At 43.9% G+C, this 19,613-nt stretch overlaps 2 protein-coding genes across 2 annotated transcripts in view; both read left to right on the top strand.

The window, feature by feature from the left end:
* The window catches only part of Optix (optix), a 53,820-nt gene that overhangs the window by 25,381 nt on the left and 8,826 nt on the right, over window positions 1–19,613 (top strand). The window lies entirely within an intron of this gene.
* LOC138180898 (epoxide hydrolase 4) overlaps window positions 15,773–19,613 on the top strand; it is a 72,492-nt gene continuing 68,651 nt past the window's right edge. The window contains exon 1 of the mRNA XM_069115224.1: window positions 15,773–15,789. The gene's annotated coding sequence lies outside the window, so the exon portion shown is untranslated. The remainder of the gene's footprint in view (window positions 15,790–19,613) is intronic.

A 19,613-nucleotide genomic window follows, 5' to 3' on the forward strand; every position in this document is an offset into this window, starting at 1 on the left:
CGCGTACATTTCCGCCATCATTCTTCTCTGCTAAACGGTCATCGTATCTTTCCTGCATTAGTCGCGGAGACAATCTTCTGACTAGGAAACGAAGTCTTTTAACCCCTGGTATCGACAAACGAGCCTTAGTCGCGGATACGCGTTAAATGAAAACGTTCCACGGGAACGTTTCAGTAAGAAGAGATCCGGTAAGAAGATAAGAATACTCGGCGAAGAGACGAAGAACGGACATTGTTAGCGTTGTTTCGTTTTACTTCGTATCTAGCTGCTGATAAACAGTAACGCCGACGGTGGCTCACCAGAAACGATAATTTAAACGATGACTCTCGGCTTCCTCGCATTCAATTACTAAATAATTGACGGGGAGGGTGAAGGAAAGCTGGCTACGCTGCGGAAAGAGACGCGGAGGGGGTCGAAAGGGCTCTCGACGAACGCGCTCTCATGCGTCCTCTCTTTCTTCCGCGGGCGGATTCCCTCTCTCGGTCTCCGGTTCTCGGCCATTTCGCAGTCGAGGTGACGAGCGTGACTTATCTCCTGCAAATTATAATCCAATTTGCGATTATCGTCGTGCCATCGTGGCCGCGCGCAGCCTTTGGGCCTCGCTGAAGGACCAGATGGACGCCTCACCTCTGGCTGATTAGTAAGGGATAATTAACCGCGTGGCTGACGCGATTTGCGCGTTTCTCGACCACCTTTCGTTTCGAGAAAGACACACGGTGACACGCATATGATGTTCCGTGGTCCGAATCGCGACCACTCGGGCGCATAAATCTTCGCTACTTTTTCGGACGTCACCGCGACCAACGAAGCTAAATATGGCACCGACGTTGTTTCAACTGCCTCGCGTCTATTTAACGCACTAACGTGCGAAACTGCGCGACCGCACTGTAGTTAACTTCGTGGTTACTTCGCGAGTATATAAATACCAACTGCTGGTTTAATATCGAAAATTAATTGAGAATTTTAACAATTTTCATGCCGTTTAAACTTGTATCGTTTTGCTTTAAACGAACGTATTTGATCGAAATTTATACAGCTTTTCCAACAAGGTACAGACTGTATTTATACCGCTGTATACTCTACTATATCGCTCCGTTTTTATCAAAATACGATGTTTCAGAATCGGTGAATTATTCAGGTATACAACATGGTCGGTATCGTAAAAGCTTCGCTGTTGCAAAAGGTCGATCACCGTTGAAGTAATTACTTCGAGAAAAACTCTACATCTTTACTTTCGTATATCCGTGACTCGGAGACCGTTTTTACGAAGAGAATAGAATTTAGCGAAAGAAAAAAAAATATTCTAAGTAAGGAGGAATCCATATTATTGTACCCTTGAATGTAAATGATGTTTTGGATTACAAGGTCTAGAAAAAAAGGAGCTGTAAGTAAATTTCTATTGTTGTTTCTTATAGCCTTTATCTAGAGCTACGAGATTAACTTTCTTTGCAATGTCCTTTACTATAAATATACGAACGTGTCCGCTTCTATCGTATCGTATCCCATCGCTTCTATCGAATCGTAAGACTATAAAAGCGAGGATCTGCATCAGCATACATTATACTTATATCTTTATTTATCTCAATACATTTTCCTATTACAAATTCATCCACTCGTTCTTCAATGAGTCAACCTCAACGATCGCGAAAGTTAATAACTCAACTTTTAGAACCTTGCTTTCGCTACATTCCTGTTTCTACTTAAAAAAAAAAAAATCGATATTAATATATAAATACAGAATACGTGTTGGAAAATACAAGGTTTAAATAGCAGATACAATTCATCTTACGATCAAATAATATTTTAAATTCCTATACCGAAAGAAGCTCCGTCACTGGATAGATCCAGCGTAACCAAGAAGCATTGATTTTTTCCCCGCTTCAATACCTTTCGATGTTCCATGATTAAGCTCCGCAGTCGTACAGTCTCTCGGAAGATGAACTCGTAGATTCGCATTTCTCGCATACTTCGCGATCCATCTGTCAAATGGCGGGGCGAAAGGGTAGCCGTTCTTGCGGCGGCTACGTGCGCACGAAATCGCGGATGACACGCGGCGTCAAAGCGGAAAGCCGCGCGACGTAACTAGCCGGGAACGACAGGTGGCTCTCCGCGGGCATTTCCTGCTTCTCATCCCGCGAAATTGCGAGTCGCGTTTCAGCCACGGTGAAATTCGCCGGCCGATCAAACGACCGATCGAACAAGAAGAAGAGGAAGATGATAAAAGAAAGAAGAGGAGAAAGGAAGCCGCGAGTCAGACACGCCAAATCGAGCCTATCGAGATTCCATCGTTGCGAGACAACGTGACAGATTCCGTGCTTGAAATTTCTCCCGGTTGTTTTTGTAAAACAATTAGACGACGCGAGCTTCAGTTCAGTGGAGATTTACGCTTGACGTTTAACGAGACCTCGATAATCCCCGTTACCAACGTCGTCATTTACGCGAACGACTGCACGCCTGTTACAGCTACGTGGATCGCGGAAAGAAATCGCCGTCTCATTCGGTTGCCTTCGAGATGTAGCTTCGAGGTTGAAAAGGAGTGGAAGAAGAGACCGAAATGGACGCCTCCTCGTCTCGCGTTTCGTTACACGATCGTTATAACCTTCCTAACGGAGGCGTTTCTTGCCCGTGCACCGAATTATCCGGGGATCGTTATCGTTTGCTAACCTTTTTATCATCGATAGTAAGCAAAGTGGTGGTTTAATGGGTTGCGTTTTATGATTATCTAGTTTGAAAGGAACTCTTGCAACGCTACAGGCGCTCGTTCCAACAGCGCGGCTATAATCGCCGTTATCCATTCATCGAAATACACGCTATGTATTTTTACATACTTGCAAATTCCCGGAATTAATTTATTTATTTATTTTATACGTTGTTCCGAGACACATATTGCCATTCGTTTTTAGACGGAACATAGATATTTGGTGCATCTACTAAGTTTTCCATTAAGTTTTAACGAGATTGATAAAAAAGCAAAGTCGATAAGAAAACAAATTATTGTTATATTATCATATTATACAGGGTGGTTGGTAACTGTCGGTACAAGCGGAAAGGGGGCGATTCTACGCGAAAAAAGAAGTCGAAAATATAGAATAAAAATTGTTCGTTCGAGACTTTGTTTTCGAGAAAATCAACTTTGAATTTTCGCTCGGTACGCGTGCACTTTATCGCGTCTCGTTATAACGGATCTCACTGTAGATTTAAAAAAAATTAAAAAAAAAATTTTTATTCTATATTTTCGACTTCTTTTTTCGCGTAGAATCACCCCCTTTTCGCTTGTACCACCAGTTACCAACCACCCTGTATACAGCGATTCTTGCACGTAAACGCATAAATCGTCGATCTTTAAATCTGATAAAATCAAAATAACACGGATGACGGAAAATAGTGCGCGCGACCGAGATCCTTATTATTCGACGATTTACGATGTTAAATACTCACCAAACGGAATTTCATCGCCGCTCGTTATACGATACTTGAATCAACTACGATAAAATACTATTTCCACGTGTGTTTGATTATATGGATGAAACTTTGTACAATTGGCTTTGGATATCTTACTAATTACTCGGTTATTAGATGCTCGAACAAATGGAGAAAAGTTGATAGAAGCAACGCGTGAATAGAAAAATACTCGTTACACGTAATATAAAGTAACCGGTGGTAGTTCTTTATCCGTTACGAAGTTCTCTATAGGGCAAAGTGAATATTTTTTATCGGGCGAACGAGATCCGAAAACAATATAGACGGAGGGCCGCTAAAAAGCGCGATGGTTAACGGCAAACGAGCAGAAAGGGCAGCAAACCGCTATTAACGCCGGCCAGGCGAGCGAATGGTCCGCGGCTCCTAACAAAAAGGGCCACTTCCGAAGGCTGCAACGTCACATCCGCCATCGAAAATAGCCACGGGCCCCTAATTTACGGAGAAAAGCGAGGTTTTCGACCGAGGAAAAGATTCCACGCCGCGATAAGCTCCTGTTGCTCCGAATACGACGAATGCGTGAACGCTTCGTGACTCGCGTTATATACCTGTCTTCTCCTCTCCTTTAGCCTACAACGCGACTCTCTACCAACGAGAGCACACCTCGACGCTACGGGGCAAACACCGGTTTTTAATCACTAGAACTCGCGGCAACAGTATTCGCGCTTTTTCCACCGTACGTTCTCGTAATACGATCGGCCGATCGAAGACTAGCAACCGAGACATTGCGCCGTGTATATCTCCGTGCTGGCGTTCGACGTCCACTAAAAAGCGATATTAATCCACCGGGATCGTTCTAAACCGGTTTTATCGTTTTGTCGAATCGAAATTTCTATACGCAACGCCATGGCACTAGGTCTGCGCGGCTTATATATTACGAACGAGACGCCTAGTTTCGCGAGACGTCCGCTCGTTCGTTCGTTTCTGGTTGCAGGTATTCGCGAGGGGAAAAATCCCGAGCAACTGCAACTAGCAGAGTGAAAAAAGAAAAAAGAAGAAAGAAAAAGAGGACAGAAAACAAAAACAGGCATACATTTGCGCGCACAATGGGACCGGCGAGTAATTTCGTTCTCGCGTTACGCAAAAGCCTGCTGCTAATTTCGTAGCGAACGCCACTAGACGGCCAAGATACGAGCTCGTGGTTCACCTCTGGCTAGCTGGTCGTTCTAATTACAGCGGAAATGGAAAAGCGTACGTACGAATCCGTATATATCGTCGTACACGTGCATGCACATATCGAAATATACCGACACCATAGCCTGCGCTAGACTGGTTGATGGAAAAATCTGTGCTATATGCGAAACGTTAGGTGATATAGTAGCGATGAGTTGCGTAATAATTGCACGATCAAACGAGCGGGCCACGAACAAACGAGCAAGCGAACACTCGCGTACGAACGCGCGTGGGTATCGTTTAAAGCACGATTTCCTCCGCTCGCCTCTATGTACTTCCTGTCTGCATGGAACGCGCGCACACCGTCCAACACTCCAGGCATTTTTCGAGTAATAGCACGGTGTAATTACCGGCGGACAAAGTAGCGATAATTACAGCCATGTTTTTAGATACGGTAGCCGTTTGCGATCCGCGTTACAGAAGGATTTATGGCAGGACTGTAAATTAACCGAGTGAAACGCAAAAACCAGCGAGTTGTCCTCTCGAGAAGAGAAGTGGCGGGAGATTCTAGAAACAGACGCCAGGAAAAATTCGGACGAAACAGAGTCTCCAGCGACTACATGGATATCTTGTTATCAGAAATGTCGTTGCTACAGCCTCGTTATCGATCTTTGTCTAGGCGAACTAGTCAAAAATCGATGAGTCTACCACGGTATCGCAATATTCTTCGGATATATTTGTTATCCTTTGAAAAGAACGAGATAATTTCACGATATTTCGCGACTAGCCAGAGTTAGTTTAACGTTTTTTGGAATAACAATTTTTTTTTTTTTAAGTTAACGACGTATATTTTGATGTATGCAATGTATAAATGTATAATCGAAACTTTGCACGACGAGAAAGTTGTACTATTTCGAAGAAATGTCAAACAAATTCGTGCATACCCGGACTAAGCGTGAGGATGTAACAGCGATAAATATTTAGCGATTGTTAAAAGAATCGACGAGAACCCTGACTTATTAAACCGTGGAATCATCGTCAAGCTTCAAAGGATCGTATTAAAATCGCGCGAGTCACTTAGCTATCTCGCTACTTGTCGCTATCAACGATGTCCAATAAGTGATCGATTCGGCCGTACAATCGGAAAAGAAAAAGAAAAAAACGCGCCACTTTCAGCGTAATCGAGAAACCGGTCGGCGCCCGTCGGCTACATTGCAAAATCTCGAAAAATCAACCTGTCCCGCACCGAGAGCTACCCGTGGAAACGCGTTTCAGGAGAATTCGCGTGATCGAGCCCACGATTGATACCGCTTTATACCCGGAGTTAATTACAAGTTGCAAGCCGCAGAAAGAATCAACGACAGCCTCTGACGTAACTGATGGAACCAGGATTAAAAAGGAGTCTCTCACACGAAACAGACGGTTGAGTTTTCGTCCCGGAAGCATCCACCGGGGCCTCCAACTTTGATTAATGCCGTGTATATAACTCTTCGTACATACGAAACACGTACGAAGAACCATCGACGATCCCTCGAGACGCGAAATTAATCGTGACCGGACGGTAGAGATAACGGGTTAATTAGTTCTTAGCTCGCGGCCTGGCCCCGCGTATAGTTTCTTGGACCTTTTGTTCCGTTGTCCAGCCACCTTTCTCGCGTAAACACCCGACCGAGATACGATCTACGCAGCAGCGTTTCGCACGCGCGTGTGCGCGAGCCGGCTCTAAAACGGTTTAAAAGCAGGCCCGCTGCTTCGCGAACAGTCGACGAAAGTGTGTAACCCGGGCAAAAACTGTAACGATCCAGCTGAGCTGGTAGAAATCTGCATGTAATCCAGCTACCGTGTTTCCAGGAAACAGGCCGGGACCGATCGAGCGGCCAGATAATTTGACGAAATTCTTTTGGGTAACCGGCTGTTGTATCGTTTTGTCAAGCTCTACCCTCTCTGATCGTCATTAAGCTTCTTGCGCGTACAACTCGTACGTGAGCACCATAAGTCGAACGCGTAACACCTCGTTTCGATGGTTTCCTTAAGCAGAAGGTGTATGCAGCTACATTTAAGAGTTCGTTGTACGGTTCTTTAGTTTGCAAGCGTGTTCGAACGATAAAAGTATAAGCTGGTGGACGCGACCTTAATGTTTGCCCGGTGCAATATGCAGCCGACATATATACGAAACGACGTGGCTGGTGTTAATGACGTCGTATCAACATGCAACGTTGTCAACCGGTAGCCAATGTCTTAACAAGGGCTCGGTCATTGCGCGAAATGTAATTATCCGGGAGCGGTGCGCAAATCGTTAATATTAAACACTAATGTTTCGATCGTTGGTCTGATACGTTTGTTCCATTCTCACGGCAAACGGTATTTTATATTTCCATGTTTATATTTCCAGTTGCCTTCCAGCTACCTTTCAGCTACCATCGTGCAAGGCTACTTCTGTACGTCTATCAATCCGCGTACTACTCACGTAGGACGTTAACAAAATTTGCATGAACAGGGTATTGCCTTAACTATTCGTCGCTGGTAACTAGAGGGAGCTTGAGGTAGCAAAGAAATAAAATGGAATCATGGTAACGCGATCGAAGGAGAAAGAAAGGACGAGGAAGACAGAAAGCTATCGGCAATTTATGCGGCCTCGATAATCGAGTTTCCCTGAAACGCGGAATTGACTCCTTTGCGGGGAGCGTACTAAATTCCGCCACGACGTCTAAGCAAATTATACGGCGTGGATTACTATTTATCGCATCAATACGATAACGTATCTCGCAAATGGAAAAAATTCACCGTTACTCTTCTATCGAACTTACGACGAAAATATCGAACGATAGTGTAAACGTTCTTTTAAATTGTATTCACGAGAGGATGCTTCGATATTTCGAAGGTGGCTTTTGCGGAGTGTATTCCGGTCCGAGGAAAATCGGGATAGCGAGCTTATTAAATTTGACAGTCGAAGAAACCGGAACATTGAAAAGGGGCCAGGAATACGAAGCGGTGCGTGTTGTAACACAACGACCAAACCATGGACGACGCGTATCCTGCTGCCTCGAGGGAGCAGGGATTTGCTAATTTCACTCAGGACACGCGGCTACGCGGCTCTCTGAAAATACACTCGCGATAAAGCGGTACGCGAGCGGTTCCCTTGGGAGACGACACTGGGATTTTGTTCCTTTCGAAACGACGAAGACTGCTGTGTCTTTTATCTTATAGTTGATGTATATATCGAATGTATTATTATTCTTTTTATACTTTTATTATTATTATTATTATTATTATTATTATTCTCCAATACTTATCGCATCGATCGACAAACGATCTTTCCTGTCTGAAATTTTAGGACGTTCCCACAAAATGCGTACACCTCTGAGTAAGGTTGCATCGATCGATTTTATCTATTCATGTGCATCAATTTATAACGTCGCTGTATCTCTGTGGCGGCACTCGACCACGGACATTTTCAACGGCTTCGCGACACAAAGCGCTATACCTTCGAAGCTTAAGGCCGACAGGCCTAACGTACCATCGATATGCCTACGGTTCTTTGGCCGAATATTCGGAAGAATGCATACGCGGCAATCGTCGCGGACTTCTAATAAACGCGCGCGTACTGGGGATATCGAGGGGCAACAAAGAAAATAATCTGTTTGGTTTGAAAGCAAAAGATTCATTCTGCCCCGAGCTGCGATGCGCGAAAGGTTACGCGAAGCCAACACAATCAGAGAAACGGGTTATTCACTCTTGATAGTTCGTTGTTAATCGTTGACCGTTGCTAATCGTTACGAGTTTAATAAGCGTTATTGTTGAAAATCAAGAGTATTTCTTGTGGTCACCTTCACCGACGATCACCTCATCTCTTTCACCAAGTATACGTTAAACGAAATAATATTTACAGACTCGGTATCAAACATCTCGGATTAACTCTGTCTTATAAATGACATTTTCCCTGGACTCGTGCTTCGCTGAAAAACGAAATCGAAAGGAAAGATTTTTCGGTCAAGGAGAGGAAAAGCTTTCTCGGCGATGTCTGATTCATCTCGATCTCATGATCGTCGTCGCCGAAGGGGAAGCTAGCGGTGAGTTGGAACACGAACGCCTGCCCGTTGCCGAAGAAGTATTCTCGAGATCGGTTAAAATTGGAAAGGTCCTCGCGTGGGGTCAATTCATTGTTGAAGAGGCTATTCTTGACGCGAAATTGCCTGAAATTGGTTTACACGGACACGGCCGACACGTCAGAAATTGATTCGCACTCTCTCCCCCTTCTTTGGTCCACCCTATGGGATACTGAATGCGTTTAATTTTTCTGCTCGGCTACGTTTATTCCCCATAGACTACCGTTCTATTCCTCATCGACGACAAGGCAGAAGAAAGATAAAAAGAAGAAAAAAGAAACAGAGAAAGAGATTCACACCGATGGACGTTGAAGTCTGAAGTCTGCGAGGAATCTCGAACCTTCGCACCAACGCGCGTAATACGTTCGTAGAAATTTGTATTTTTATTAATACTAAATTAAAAGTCGAGATACTTTGGCGAATCGCTACATGTATCTACGCTCGATAGAGTAGCATGTTAACGAAGAAGAATTTCTTCGGTGTCTCGAAACGAAGTCGTGAAACGAACGTAATTTGGAAATGATAATGACGTGGAAGGTCGGTAATAAATCCGACGGGCGACGTCGTCGCTGAATTTTCACGGGCCTGGTAATTTCCTCGCTTATTCTCTTTCTTCCCTTTCAGCAGCAGCAAAGAACAGAAGGAGTTTGCTCGAACGGACCGATTTCGGGGGTGACTCGTCGTAATGTCTTTAATTCAGCAGTCGTCGAGGACGCCTCTGCTTTCGTCTCCGGATCGAATTATCGTGGGGAATGAGAAAAATTAATAAAATGAATCAACAGTGAACGCCGTGGGGGGGCCTGCTCTTCTCGGAGTCTGCCGACAGAAATTAGCTAAACGGATTCTTTCTCGACGTGACTCGACTGTTGGCCGCTCGCCGCTCTCGACGTTCTTAATTCGAAATCGCGTCTAATCACTGCTAAATAATTGCCGGTGAATTCCAGCTTCTGCTTCGTTCCCGTAATTCATCGTTCAGTGGTAGCCTATGCTGCACGCACGGTTACATAAATCAATTCTTGATTAACTCGGGCCGCTTGTGCAAAACCGATACAGAGCCGCAATCATACGGTTAAAATTAATATGTTGGCCGTTTTCTCGAAAAGATTGCCTCCATCCATTCCATTAATATACTCTTCCTCGATCACTGGTGAATAGCTTGGACGATGGAAAGTCGGGATCGTCCCGCGCGAACCTTCGCGTTATTAGCTAAGATAATTAACGACCCCTCTGTTCCTCTCTGCGGCTCCGCAATCGTTAGCTTCTAGCAACTTGGAATTTCGGTCTTGCCGCGTAGATTATAGCGACAATTAACAGCGGGCTATACCGTGACGAGATTTCCGACGTATTCCCTCCCCTTTTTCCATTCGTCTTGTATCGTCGTAAGGCCGCAGCTAAGCAAGACGATAGCGGACAACGAAAGAGGGAGAAACAGAGTAGCCGAGGAAGAGGCAGCGTCGTACCTGGCAAGCTTCCATATCGAAGACGGTTGAATTTATAACGAGAATTGCTGGCTGGCCACGCGGCAAAAACTCCACCAAGCGCCTCCGTACGGCTTAATTGCTTAATCAGACGTAGTAAATCTTGCGACACAGGCATTTATACACGATACGATACGATGTTCTGCATCTTTGTCGGTCGCACGAACGATTTAGCCTCGTCGATTCGCGTCCGTGAACGTCCAACGCCGTGCGTTTCCCCGTTGATCGAAATGAACACGTTGCTGCAATTGAACGCGACACGCGAATGTCAGAGCCCGTGTCTTCTGAGAGGTGGCTCGCGAGGCTGGCAATTCATATGGCGTTGGTATTTAGCAGAAATAATCGGTAATAACAGCTCGTAAACGCGCTCGATTAGATGTCAAACGATGACACGCGGTTTGTAATTTGCTCGGCGATCGCCGCTTCCACGGCCGGTATTTTAATTATGTAATTGTATGAAACGTTACGTCGCTGTGATATCCTGTCCCGGGTAAAACAGCCGGGCTCCATCGGTATTATGATAAACGACGCTATATTTAAATATTCCTTGCACGTTTCTTCGAACGTTTCTTCGAACATTTCTTCGAACATGTCTTGAAATATTTCTCCGATATTTCTTCGTCCGGACTCTCTTCCTTCTTTTCTTTTTTTCTTTTTTTCTTTTTTCTGTCGTTAAAGATCCCTTCGTAACACGACTCTCGTTTACGGGCTCGTTAAGAGAACACCCGGTATATTAAGGGATAACCATGACCGGTGATGTAATGCAACACTGTACTCCTGATCCTGATCCTTAAACGAGATGGTATCTCCGGCGTTCTGTACGAGACGCGTACGTTTAACGCGTACGTACCTGGGTCGCAAGCGCGTTGCACGCACGTATGGTGTGCGTATTATGCTACGGGAAGGTATCGAGTAACCTATGGTATAAATTCTTTGTCGCTCGAACGAGCCACGAAGAGTTATTTCCTATCTGCGAAGGCATCGAGCCTGATGATCCTTCTGGAGAATACTTTCCATAAGAAATACCATGTGTATTCCATATCACCCTCTGTACGATCTCTCTCCCTTCCTCTTTCTTTTTTTTTTTTTTTCTTTTTTTTTTAATTACACATCGAGCTATCTTTATAGGAAAAACTACGGTAAAATATAAAATCGATCTTCGTCGTTCGAAGATAGCTATCTCTTTATTCACGTTCAACTATGAAACGGAATAAAAGGTTTGACGTTTCAGGGACTTTAGACTCTAAATATTTGATGGATCAGCCATTATTAGATACTGGTATTAGCGATCTAACTGGAAGATAAAGAAATTATACGTCGGGCGACGCGTATTAGACACGGCGATAGGTGTTGCCAAACGTATGGTACGTGCGCATGTACGTAGAAAAGAAAATAAGAATTAGAGAAAAGTGTGGCATCAGCCAGCGATAAGGGTTAACTTTTTCGTCACGCGATTCGTGAATTATTTTCGGCTATAATGGGAACAAATGATACGACCAAAAAGCCGTTTCAACGTTGTAATCATTCCAGTCATGGGATTACGGAATATCGTCGACCTCCCGCCACGATTTTTACATTTGAATCTTGACAATGACGACAACCCCGCCCCCGGGGCTATGAAAACGTTACCCCTATCGCGCGCAATGATATCCCCCTAGTCGGTCACTGGTGCATGAAACAGTTAAGCATCGACAATGTAGGCCAATCAAGGGGTGGATACATAAGGGGTGTATCACAGAGCCGCGGTAATCACTTGGAATTGCGTTAAATTTTTACTCCCGCGCCCCGAGGGCCTCGGGCCTTAGTCTTTTGATGCTGGCACCATCAACCGGATAAAGAAGGCAGATTTAGCTGCTACGATATATCGCGTTTCGTATCCCATCAGTGTTTTCAAGATATTCCTTAGACTAAGGTTTATTCGCAAATTGAAACTTTTACGTTTTTAATGCAAACATGGCTGTTGTTTTCTATGATAATTAATTCTATGGAAACGATGTTATTTGCTTATTATTCGTGGTTCAATTGTTGGAAATCAGTAGGATGTTGAAGGGCGAGGATGCACTAGAAATCGTGAAATAACATTATGGTGTAACGATGCTTCTGTTGGTACGTCTGGACCAAAATTTAGTATTCAGATCGTAGCAGGTACCGTTATTATAAAACGTTTCCAAATGTAGACGAAACGTATTAATAAGCGACTTGAAAATGTAAAATAAATCAAGAAGGACAATTGACAAATCGGAAATGCCAGCAACATTGCACTATAAATAAACGTAATTACCATAGAACACGCGTTTTTATAGAGTACACGGAACAAATACTGTAGCGTGTATCATATCATATCGTCTCATCAATGACACACGCAGTCTGAATGGGAAGTCACGAAGAACATGTTCATTACATGTTTTCCTAATTGTTCTAATATTCAGAGTAGCTATTACAAAAACCAGTATATGATCTACACAAAAGATAAACTTTATTGAGTACAATCATTTGCTGGCTGAAAAGTCGAGTATTAATTTTCTTTAACATTGTTTTCAGTACTAAAATTCACAATTTTTTGGAAAACGAGTCGATCGATCTCGCAGAGAAACATAAAACCGTACAAAATTTCTTTTTCCCCACGATTAAGCTCCAAACGTTTATACCCATGGAATTTACCTCCAGAATCACCAGAGTATCGTTCGTAATTTTCCATAGAAATTTTAGATCTACGATTTTTAAAGGTTCTTTAATGATATCTCGAAAAGTATTTCTTATCTCGCGCTATATTTTCTTCCATATACCTTCCATTCTGATTTTTCTGGTACAGCTTTCACGCTTTAACATCAAATCGATACTTCCCGCGTTAAAGCGCGTTTTCTAATATACAAAATACTTGTTACAACGGCCAACGTAATATGCAAGTATCTTTATCACAGGCAAACTATAAAGGAAAACGATGGAACCCTTACTTTCCGTGCCAGAATTAATTGTTCCAACGATTAAACGTTAGAACGTGCGCACCTAATTTAAAGTTGTCCGTGTTATTCCGTACTCGCGGGATAAAAGGGCAAACCCGTAGCCGATTGATAATTCGCCGAGTTCACAACTATTTCTGTAACGTGCAACCCCTAGACCGCGAGCTCCGGTTAAATTCTCTTTAGAGTGGCCTGGCGAAACCCCACGGGGGTTTCCAGGATATTACCGGCCAACAAAATAATAACGCAAGACCGTCGAGAACGAAGGGATGGCGGGGCCAGAGGTGGACGACGAGTAGGATAGGAAAGGTGGTGGACGGGGGAGGTTTAGGGTGCAGCCAGCAAAACACACAGGGCGACTAAAAGGCTTACGGGGTAATTTGCGACGGCTTAAGGCCAGGCCAATCTGATCCATCCCGCGCGTATACGTGAAATCTTACACCCAACGGTACGGTACGATCTTCGTGTATATAAGAAGAGGCAAAAAGACAACGGAAGAGAAGAGAGAAAGAGAGAGAGAGAGAGAGAGAGAAGGGTAGAAAAGTCGAGAACAAGGTCGAAACGAAAAGAAAGAGACAAACGGGAGAGGGTATACTCCTTGAAAAACGATACAGGGTTGCCTCAATGGTCCTCCCCTTGCTTTCTTCATCTTCTTTCCTCCCTTCGTCTTACCCTCTGTCCTTTCCCTTTTTGTTATTTTCTCCATTTTTTACGCATCGATATAGCTGTGCTCCCTGCTTCGTTCTGCTTCTCCTTCTCGATTCCTTCTACCTACGTGTTCCGCGTCGTGCAGCTCGGTTGCCTCGCGGTGAACACGAGCCGCGGACTTCACGGGCTGTCGCGTAGAATTTGGCCGGCGAATTTTTTCTCTGGAAATGGTTAATTGAGCGTGCGCCGGTGCAAACGAGAGGTTACCGGGGGCTATTTCCTCTTTTTGCACGCTGGTCGGCCAACTCGCCTGCTTCTCGCTTCACTAACGCTCCGACCGGACCTCCTTAAGTTACGTTCGGGTTCCTTGTCCGCGGTGTAATAGGAATTAAACCCACCCCGTCCCCTTTCCATTCATCGCGCGAGACAAGAGTTTTTTTTTTCGGGAATTCGATACACTCCGAGTATTGTCGAAATTTTTGCTCGCTTTTAGAAGCCCAACGAGACACACTTTGTCGTGAGGAAAACGATCGAAGCAGGATGATTTGGAAGGGTGGAGGTAGGACAGAAGGAACGATAGAGGAACGTTTTAGTGTCGCGATCTCCCGTCGTTCCTACTCATGGTGGACGTTTTGTTAAGAAAACAATCGGCCTCGATGCGATTCGCAACGGTACGGAACACGATTCGCTGAACCGATCTCCGCAGATAAAAGACAGGTAAAGATGAATGGCGATGGAAAGACACGGCGGTCTGTGAGGCGGTAGGCGAAAGAAAGGGAAAGAGGGAGAAGAGCATATTTCAGAAGCGAAACTTAATTTGCCCCGAAGTGTGCCACGGGACTCGAATCAATTCGAGGGCTCTCGAACCTCGGAGAGCCTCTAAGCGACGGCGCGTGCCTCAATCGGATGCCATTGAAGTTCCTCCTCTTTCTCGTCATGCGATAATTGAGAGACGTCGATTGTGGTGCACTCGTTTCGCCTGAGAAACTCCTACCGTCCTTTAAGCAACGAAGCTTCTCTACCGTTTCAAAAATTCCACGCAAGCTTACGAAGTTTTCGAAACGTTATGAAAATTGCTGCCACTATAATTGCGACGGAGTTCGTATATAGAAATCACAGTGATTTTAATCGCGTTTACTTTCTTCGTTATCCTATGATCTGATTTCGTGATACATTGTAGCGAATAACAAGAACTATATTGCAAGAGAATCGTGTAATATCATGGTATTGTACCGTATGTAAAGCGATAACAGTCTATTAAGTGACACTAGAACTGTCAGAATCATCAGAATGGTCAATTTGTAATTTACAACGATACGATTTTGGAGATACGCGTGACTCTATGTAAAATATACGACCGATAGTTCATTTCGTTTCTTCCACGATATATTTCGCTATATTCCATACATTTTGATCCGTTTGTTACAAGTTTCATAGCTACGCATATAATTTACATCCAAATACTTCTACCGTTTAATGTACTTTTTCTTTTGCAACGAGACAGCGATCCAATTTCCACCGCTAGTCACCAAGCGAATAAATTGATAAATTCACGTATCCACTCTAATCGTCTCAACTTGAGCGATATACAAACGACTGAAGTTTATTTTCGCCAGTCGGTTTTCCAGACAGAATTCGTCGAGCAAATATTGTCCGTCGGATTTCTCGAGAATGCAGAACAGAAATTAAAAGACGAGCACGAGCTCTCCTGCTTTCTTCTCTGATACCTATCTTCCACGTCAGTTTGTCCGACGAAAAGAGCCCCACGCATAGGTTTAGAATGCGTTAAGAGGTCCTCGATGGTGTTTGCTGACAAACACCCTTCCGTTCTCGCGTTGCCTCGATGGCGCCCTTGCTACTGCCTCGAGTGAGTCGATGGCATTCGTCGTCGACCCTTTCACTCGCGCACACAAACGGAGTCTGATTACACATTAATTATTTACCGAGTGATTTCCGATGTATGCGTCGACCAGCTTCTCGAAAACGGGTCATTAAATTAAATGAGACGCCGGAATTCTCATCGAGATCGTGTCTCTAAACGTGCTCGTGCAAATGTCATGGAAAAAAGATACCGTTTACGAGAGACGGCCGACTAATATAGCGGCGATTAGCGGCAAATAGGCTTTCTTGCGTTCTACTTGGCCGGTTCATCGAGCAGAAAATAACCCCGGAAAAGATACACGAAGAGGAACACGCTTAACATCGTGTAGAAGCGAACAAGGGAAATATTCGATAACGATCTACGGCGATGAACAAAAGCATGGGTACGTTTCCAAGTTTCCCTCTAGAATCCTGCGTAAATCGGTAAAACTTTATATTCTTCGCCCGATTTCTTTCTAAATGCACGTATCCGTTGCAACGTATAAAATCTGTGAAACAGATTATAAAATATATACAATTTTCTAGAGCTTTAAAAACTTTCAGATTTCGATCGCTGGAAAATTAATTCTCATAGAAGAATCGATCGTACGATCATTTTGCAATCGGTGTAGAATATAAAAAAGAACGAATGGTGATTCTGGAACTGTATATGGGAACAATAACCGAGAGAAATACAGTTCGAAAATTTCAATTATACGAACTAAAAATTTGTCAGGATTATTCTAAGAACTGGAATCGGTGTCGTAACTACAACGAATAGTTTCGCTTAGAATGCATTTAGTCTTTCAAATGGAAAATCTTCAAAATGAAAAATCGACGGAAGAATCGCGTATTTTTAGCAGAAAAATCCGACCCTCGCAACTTTGCTGCTTTTGTTCATCATCGTGTAGTTCCTTGAAGGATGATCGAAACTGGTTAATTGCCCTCTCGGATCATTAAACTGATTGGTAAATTGTTTTCCAGCGAGGTACACGGTCGCCGTTCGAAACTTGCAATAACAAGAGACGCGGTGCGTTTTCCGGAAGAAAAATTATCCCTCTTCCTCGTTTATCTCGGTCGAGTGCAAATATTGTTTCTACGACTCGTCGGACGGACAAGCATTTTTCCAAATCGCGTTCCATGTTCGTCGGACTACTCGCGATGTCTAACCAACTGAGAATAATTTTTGTCCCGGGAGCCGCTCGGAAAAGCCTAAAACAACGGGATTAGTCTCGTCGAAGCATCCTCCTCAAAGGAGGCCAAGGCAAGGATTTAATTTCCGAGGATTTTCCCACGAAGCGGTCAGGTTAGTAGACGCCTAACTCTGGGGGCCTCCGCAAACACTCGAAATGTCTATGGCCCTGTAGAAAATTATTTGTCGGTCTTCGGAGATGACGAGGATGTTCCAAAGCGGGAAACAGTGTCGTTCGGACGAAATCGTTGAGAATTCTTTTTCGCAGTAATTTGCTAATGCGTTATAGTTAGGCTGTTACGTATCGCAGACTTACGTATCGTCCAACTTATCGAATTTTTATTTTTGTATTTTTCTATTTGTCCGGCGTTTGATATTTGTAATAGTAGAATATTTCGTCGAATATTTCCAATAAAATCTTATTTACTATTACTCGATACTTCCGTTCGAGAATGTCATTGAATATCGAAAATGCTGTCATGTAAATTCGAACGATGTGTTCGTTAGGTCGATCGTTGGGAATACCATTGCAAATCATACTTATCCGAATATTATCTAAAATATTAGAAACTATTTCTTCCTGTGTTATATATGTTCATATATGCGTCATATATATCAATGTATATAGGGCATCTCCTTCTTGTTTAATTTATACTTTCTTTTTTTCTGGAATATTTGCGAATAATATCTAATAATATCTAATCTTTGCTAACTTATCTCGTACGATGTTTATAACTCGATAACACGATATTCGAGTTACTTCAGTCGCATTTTTCCCAACTTTCACGCGCTATTTCGCTGCGTGATCCTTAATGACCCTTCGAACGGGTCTTGATTTTAGAAACGCTCGCGTCAGTGGATACTCTCTTTGTCCGCGGACAAACATTTGCCCGGTTTCTCGGGAGTGGAGGGTAACAGGAAGACGAAAACGATCGTCGGGCCGCAAACGGGGCCACTCTAAACGCGGCCGTGTTCGCTTTTAGACGCCATATTGTGGCGAACGACGACGACGACGACGCTTGCCCGATCTCGGCCCGGATTAAAATACTGCAAATCATGGGCTACCTGTGAACGAGCCTCTCGCGTTCGTTCCATCGTTTCATTCGTTCGTTTCGTGCCACCAGATATATCCTCTACTTCAGAGAAACTCGGTAGTGGTAAAAGAACGCGTCGAGGATGAAATTTTCGCGAAAGCGCGGATGCCACGATTCGTTTCGCCGCTTCTTCCTCGAGCAACGCGTTCTTCATTTCCTTTCGCGCGTAACAGCGTAACGCGAACGAACAAACAAATCACTAGCCGATGATTCATTCGACGAATTCAACGCCACGCTTTCCAACCTTCCGTTAAATATCTCGTTCGATAAGTCTCGTATAATACGATTAAAGAGCTACAAGAGATCGCTGTACAACGAGAAAGTCGTGAACGCCGAACGACCGCTATTGGCTAGTTGAAAAAATCCAAATTCGATCGATTTATAGCGTAAGAGGGTCACATTACGCGAGAATTTTAAGGATATAGAGCATTCTTTTTATCGACAAAGGTGAATCTCCTACAAATTAATCATCCACAGGTTTGAGGAGCTTGTTATTCCCATGCAAATCTACCAGCTGTCTTCTCAACCGTGCCAAATAGACATGTAATTTTTGGCTCACTCACATTTCATTATCGCAATACTAAACATCGATGTTGCATCTAATCTACAATTGTGAATCCTCTAAAGAACCATTAATTCGGACGATCGATATATTGTCGATATTATCGTTAATATCATTGTCAATACTTAAGGTTCTCAACGTTGGATTGACAATATTTATCGATCGTCTAGAGGGTTTCTCACCTACGGTAATATCGAGAACCTTAAATATCATCGATCGTATCGATCGTCGCTCCTTAACAAAGGCAAACATGCTCTACACTTCTACGCTCAAAATACCAATAAATCCAATTTCGTCTCTTTCGAAATAGGCATCGCTGCTATAACAAATTAAATAAACCGACTCTAAATAAGCACGCGTTTCGTCCAACAGTTACCCCCGTTTCTTACGTGAAACAGACGTTGTTCAAACGAACGCTGTTCAATAGCCAACAGTATATATAATCGAGGGTGGAAAGCGGTGTTTTAAGAGACAAACACGCGTAGACGTGACTATACCCAAGGGGTGGAATACAAGAAAGAGAGACAGAGAGAGAAAAAGAGTGGCTGTAAGCGAAGAAAGAATTGAGCATCGGAACCGAGTCGGCCAAGAGGGCCCGTATCGTTTTAACGTCTCTATTAGCGGCTATTAAAAATGAGCTAGAGACGAAAAAAAGCGGTGAAACGATGGTAAGAGATGGACGAGAGGCAGGAGAGGGTGGGGTGGGTCAAGGGGGTCCCGGTTGCTTGAAATCGCGGGCCCTCTGTTCACATGCCGTCTCCTCCTCGTACCGGTATCCAGTTACCTTTTGTACAGGCCCTCGTATAGCTCAGATTTTCGAATGATATGTTCTCCATTGTGCGCAACGAGTATTTAGCATGGCACGGGGTTGGTCTAAATCGAGGGTTCACCCGGGGGAAGGGAGGAGGGCAGCAAGGAGATGGACTCGTACGAGACGGCACGAAAATCCACGGCTTTCTCTCTCTCTCTCTCTCTCTCTCTCTCTCTCTCTCTCTCTCTCTGTGTTCGACACACGGGGGTAGATTCTGTTAAAATGATATCCCTCGTCACTCTGGTAGAGTCGAGAATAGATCCGATTCTGATATCAAGTTGAAATTGATCGTTCTCCACGCGTTTTTTCCCC

This window comes from Bombus flavifrons, chromosome 6 (assembly GCF_040668555.2).
Source record: "Bombus flavifrons isolate JBK064 chromosome 6, iyBomFlav1_principal, whole genome shotgun sequence".
Classification (NCBI taxonomy): domain Eukaryota; kingdom Metazoa; phylum Arthropoda; class Insecta; order Hymenoptera; family Apidae; genus Bombus; species Bombus flavifrons.